The 6,336-nt window shown below is 39.5% G+C and overlaps 1 pseudogene; it reads right to left on the reverse strand.

Annotated features, from left to right (window-relative positions):
• LOC116638111 lies at positions 1 to 157 on the reverse strand (annotated as a pseudogene).
• Between the last annotated feature and the right edge of the window lie 6,179 nt (positions 158 to 6,336).

Here is a 6,336-nt window from a genome sequence, read left to right on the forward strand (position 1 = left end):
TTATAGACTCAGGTTGGTTCTTCTCCAGTGCCTCCTCTTGGGACTTGTACCTGATTTTATTACCAGTTTTCATCCGAATCCACTGGGGAATGGGACGATTCTGCTTTTGTTTCTTGCCCAGGACTCGCTTGACTCTGAAAGTCTTGTGAGAAGACATGGCGAGAAGCAGTCAGTCACGCAGAGCAGGATGGCGGCAAAAAAGAGCAAGATGCTTAACTTAATCACATTTCCAAAGACGCTGTTTTTATATTAGGCAGGATTTACAGGATTTATATAAGATCAGGTATTAGAATTGATATCTTGGGAGGGGATTTTTTTTTTTTTTCAGTTTTCTACAGTCTGCCATTAGTCTGTCACACACACAAAATACATTCATCCCATCCCAACATCTCCAAAAGTCTTAACCCATTGTAATATCAACTCAAGCCCAAAATCTCATCTAAATATAGTCACATTGCCTTTTTCTCTTCTGTCCATGTCAAATCTCCTTCTTCCTCCCTCTTATATGGAGGCATGGGATTGAACTTGGGGCCCACCCTGATAATCCAGGATAATATCCACACACCACAACATCTCCAAAAGTCTTAACCCATTGTAATATCAACCCAAGCCCAAAATCTCATCTAAATAAAATCTCATCTAAATATAATCAGCTCAAAACCCCAAATCTCATCATCTAAACCAGGCTTGGTAAGACTCTGGATATGATCCATCCTGGGGAAAAAATTCCTCTCCATCTCTGAACTATGAAACTAGTAACAAGTTATCTGCTCCCCAAATACAATGGTGGGATAGGCATAGTGTAATAGTTAGAGACATTCCCACTCCAGAAGGGAGAAAATGGAAGAGAGAAAGGGGTCATGGTCCTAAGTAATTTTGAAATCCAGCAGGACAAATTCCTCTACTTTTCAAGGTCTGGGACTAATCCTCTGTCACCCAACAGTTCCAGCCTCCCCATCTGTGGTTCTGACTTCCAGGTCCAAGGCTCTGCCCTCTGGGCCTGAGGCTATTCCCTTTTGTCATGCTTCCTTTTTCTTAACAGTAGGCACATGTTTGAAGTTGAGTCGTTTTATAAGCCTATTTCCTGCCTCTAGAATGGTGGGAGTCCAACAGCCTTCTTTCATTCCATTCTGTCTCTGTCCCTTTCCGTTCAAGATGGCAGTGTTTCTGCTGGTATATATAACTCTGGAAAGCCTTGTGGGTCTCCTGTGTATGTCACAGAGATTGACATCATTAAACAAGAGAGTCCCCCACAGATCTTTCCTGGATAATTCTATCTCTATCACCGGCTTCTGCTGAGATGGTTGAGTGGATCCAGGAGTCACACACCTAATATCCTCAACACTAGCAAAAGGCTGTTCAACCACACCCATGGCCTTCTCTCCAGAGCACATTTTTTCTAACAGTAAATCGCCTAATTTTAGTATATTTCACAATCTGGATAGGCTGCAAATTTCCCCCATCATCATGTGTTGGTTCCTTTTGGTGTAACAGTTCTTTTCCCAGTATATCTTTGTCCTCTCCCATTTTACGCTAATCAGCAAGAAGAAACGAGGGCACATCTTTAACATTTTGCTAGGAAATAACCTCAGCTAAAAGCCAAGTTCATCACATATAAGTGCTTCTATTGTGTTTCTCAAAATTCTTCCAGCATCTACCCATTACCCAATTCCAAAACCATCTCCACATTTTTAGGTGTTTGTTACAGCAGCACACCACACTTGGTTCCAAAATTTGTGTTAGTTTGCCATGGTAACTGTAACAAATTACCACAATCTAGATGGCTTTAAGCAACAGAAACTTACTTCATACCATACTGGATGCCAAAAGTCCAAAATTACTATCACTGTGCCCAAATCAAGATGTTGGTAGGTCTGGGACGCCTGGGTGGCTCAGTCAGTTAAACATCTGCCTTCTGCTCAGGTCATGATCTCAGGGACCTGGGATTGAGCCCCATGTTGTCGGGTTCCCTGCTCAGTGGGGAGTCTGCGTCCCTCTCCTTCTGCCCCTCCCCCCACTCATGCTCTCTCTCTCTCTCTCTCTCTCTCTCAAATAAATAAATAGAATCTTAAAAAAAAAAAAAAAAGATGTTCATAGATCCATGTTCCCCCTGGAGGCTCTAGGGGAGACTCTATTCCTTGCTTCTCCTAGCTTCGGGCAGCTCCTGGCATTCCTTAGCTTCACTCCAATTTCTGCTTCCATTGTCTCATTGCCTTTTCCTCTTCTGTCCATGTCAAATCTCCTTCTTCCTCCCTCTTATATGGAGGCATGTGATTGAACTTGGGGCCCACCCTGATAATCCAGGATAATATCCACACACCACAAAATCCTTAACTTAATCACAGCTGCAAGCATCCTGTATTCCCATAAGGTAACGTCTACAGGTTTCCAGGATTGGGATCTGATATCTTTGGGGGGCCATTTTTCGTCCTATCATAGTTGTGTCCTTATGATGGAACATTAAACAGCAGTAACAATGAATGAATATTTATACGTCACTTATTTCTCTCCCTACTCCAATGTAAGCTCCATGAGGGCAGGGCCTTGTTTCACTCATTACTGTATACTCAGTCCCTGGAAGAGTGACCACCAGGTAATAAATATTTGCTGAATGAACTACTAAAATGGATATTTATATGTAGAATAATATAGGTAAATAGAACATTTTATGGTATAACATCAAGTGAAAAAAATAGTATATAAATGTTTCATTTATTTATTTATTTTAAAGATTTTATTTATTTATTTGGCAGAGAGAGAGCAGGAGAGCACAAGCAGTGGGAGCGGCAGAGGGAGAGGGAGAAGCAGGCCCCCTGTCAAGTAGGGAGCCCGATGCGGGGCTCGAGCCCAGGACCCTGGGATCATGACCTGAGCCGAAGGCAGTCGCTTAGCCAACTGAGTCACCCACGCACCCCTATATAAATGTTTTAATATCAAATCACTGTGGGTGTACCTGGGTGGCTCATTCGGTTAAGCATCTAACTCTTGATCTCAGCTCAGGTCTTGATCTCAGGGTTGTGGGTTCAAGCCCCACATTGTGCTCCATGCTGGGTGTAGAGCCTACTTTAAAAAAATTTTTAAATAAAAAATTTAAATATCAAATAATAATTTTTACATTAAAAATTCTATGCTAAAAAAACCGGGGATGTCAGTGAAAATGGAGTAGGGAATTCCAAGAGTCCATCTCATCACAAAGGCAGCTAATAAACTGGCAAAACTGTCAGAATCAGCTATATCAGAACTCTGGAAACAACTCAAAGTTTACATCAACCAGGTGAACACTTAATCGAGAAATGAACCACTGGGGGAGCCTGGGTGGCTCAGTCATTAAGTGTCTGCCTTCAGCTCAGGTCATGGTCCCAGGGTCCTGGGATCGAGCCCCGCATCAGGCTCCCTGCTCAGCAGGAAGCCTGCTTCTCCCTCTCCCCCTGCTTGTGTTCCCTCTCTTGCTGTGTCTCTCTCTGTCAAATAAATAAACTCTTAAAAAAAAAAAAAAAGAAAGAAATGAACCACTGAATCTCAGTAAGAAAACTTCATGATAATTTCACTTATCTTGGCCATCCTTCACTGTCCAGCTCTGTGGCAGCCTTGAAGACAGTGTTCTTGGTACAAGTTCCTAGTATTGGAGAGAGCAGAACAGCCTGCTACTGAACGCATTGTGGCTGTTTGTTTTGACCTGTTTGGTGGCTCTCTGAATGTCTGGCTCAATGAGCTTGCCTTTATTTTGCCTAATTCAGAACTCTTCCAAGGCTGAGGTGGCTACCTGGGGGGCATTTGTTGAAAATATATAAAGGCAATTATATTAGCTGCTGCCATCTGGAACAAGGGATCACATTTGGAGAAAACAACAAATGAATAAAAAAGCTTAGGAAGAAAAGCTGGGGGATGAAATAGTTTAGGAAACAAGGACTTTTGAAGAGTTCCTGCATATTCCTGGGAATAGAGGACCACATGCATGCCCAGGGCTGGATATATGCTCAGAAAAGATCCGAGAAGCCTCTAAGATCTTACCTCTAGCTGATCACCAGGCTCTGTGCAAGCAGGAAATGAGGGCTAAAGCAGAGTTGTAAATTGCATGATTGAGTGTTGAAGGAATTTCCCAACACACATACAGAGCTCATCTGCAAAGACTGGGAGGTTTTTATTGTTGCTGTTCTAGGCTTTTAAGGAAATCTCTGTCAAATGACTAGCTGACCACCAAGCTAATGCAACCGAGACTTCAGTGGCCACAGACTACAAAAAATAGACTTTACAAAATTAGTTCCAGAAAAGTCACTAAACTAACAATTTCTACTACAAGCAGCAACAAGTCCAAGCACGGTAGGAAATCCTATTTCTGGAGTTGTTGTATTATAATACTCAAAATGTCCAGTTTAGAAAAAAAAATTACGATGCATACAAAGGGAGCATGGCTTATACATGGGGAAAAAAAACTGTCCTTGAGGAAGCACAGATATTGGATATAGTAGACAAGACTTTAAATCAACTATTCAAAATATACTCAAAGACCTAAAGGAAACCATGTGCAAAGTACTAAAGGAAAACATGATAATCATATCCCACCAGACAGAAACTGTCAGTTAGGAGACAGAAGCTATAACATAGAAACAGATAGAAATTCTGGATTTGAAGAGAATTAATTGAAATTAAAAATTCACTAGAGGAGTTCAACAGCAGATCTGAGCAGGCAGAAGAAAGAATCAGCATACTGAAGATAAGTCAATCCAGATTCCCCAGTCTGTGGAGCAGAGAGATAAAAAGGATAAAGGAAAATAAACAAAACCTAAGAGGTTTATAAGACACCATCATGCATACTAACATGTATAGTGGAAGTCCCAGAAGGAGAGGTGGGAGAGAAATAAGAATGTTTGAAGATATAATGGGTGAAAACTTCTAAATTTGATGCAAGACATAATCTACACATCCAGGAAGCTTAATTAACTTCAAGTAAGATAAACTCAAAGAGATCCATACCAAGACATAATCAAATTGCAGAAGGCTATAAACAAAAAGAGAATCCTTAAAGCAGGAAGAGAAAAGTGACTAATCATGTACAAGAGAACCTCAATAAGATTAACAGCTGATTTCTCATCAGAAACCTTGGAGGCCAGAAGGCAGTGGGATAATATATTGGAAGTTCAGAAAGGAAAAAAAAAAAGGAACCAGGATTGTATATCTGGCAAAACTATCCTTCAGGAATGAAGGAGAAACCAAGACATTTCCAGATTAGCAAAAACTGAGTTTGTCACTAGTAGACCTTCCTTACCAGAAATGTTAAAGAGAGTGCTTCAAGCTGACATGAAAGACATTTAGAGAGTAACTCAAATCCACATGAAAAAATGAACACTGATAACATGGATATATGTAATTTAAAAGTCAGTAATAATGATGTATTTTTAGAACATAATTCTTCTTGTTTTCTTATATGATTTAAAGGACAACTACAATAATTATAAATATATACTGATAGAAACATAATGTATAATGATGTAATTTGTGATGCGAACAACATAGAGGGCAGGGAATGGAGCTATAGAAGAGCAAAGTTTTTGTATACTATTGAAACTAAATTGATATTAATTTGAACTAGATTGTTATAAATTAAGATGTTAATTGTAATCTCCAGGACAACAACTAAGAAAATAAAAAAGAAGGGAATCAAAACGGTACATTAGAAAACACCTAACACAAAAGAAGGAGGAACTGAGAAACAACAATAACAACAAGAGATACAAGACATATAGCAAACAGATAAAGTGGCAGAAGTAAGTTCTTATTAGTAATTGCAGTTAAACATAAATAGATTAAATTTTCTAATTAAAAGACAGAGATTGATAGAATGGATTAAAAAGGATACATGATGCAACTATATACTGTCTACATGAGTCTTTCTTTGGCTCAAAAACTCAAATAGGTTAAAAGTGAAAGGATGGAAAAGATAATCCCTGCCAAAAATTAACAAAAAAGAGAAATCAAGTGGCCGTACTAATATTTAAAAAATAGATTTTAAGGCAAAAATTATTTTATTTTATTTATTTATTTATTTTTTTAAAGATTTTATTTATTTATTTGACAGAGAGAGACACAGTGAGAGAAGGAACACAAGCAGGGGGAGTGGGAGAGAGAGAAGCAGGCTTCCCGCCGAGCAGGGAGCCCGATGCGGGGCTCGATCCCAGGACCCTGGGATCATGACCTGAGCCGAAGGCAGACGCTTAATGACTGAGCCACCCAGGTGCCCCGGCAAAAATTATTTTATTTTATTTTATTTATTTTTTTTTTTTTTAAAGATTTTTTTTTTTTATTTCTTTATTTGAGAGAGAGAGAATGAGAGAGAAA

This window comes from Phoca vitulina, unplaced genomic scaffold (assembly GCF_004348235.1).
Source record: "Phoca vitulina isolate PV1807 unplaced genomic scaffold, GSC_HSeal_1.0 scaffold16, whole genome shotgun sequence".
In the NCBI taxonomy this organism is placed as follows: domain Eukaryota; kingdom Metazoa; phylum Chordata; class Mammalia; order Carnivora; family Phocidae; genus Phoca; species Phoca vitulina.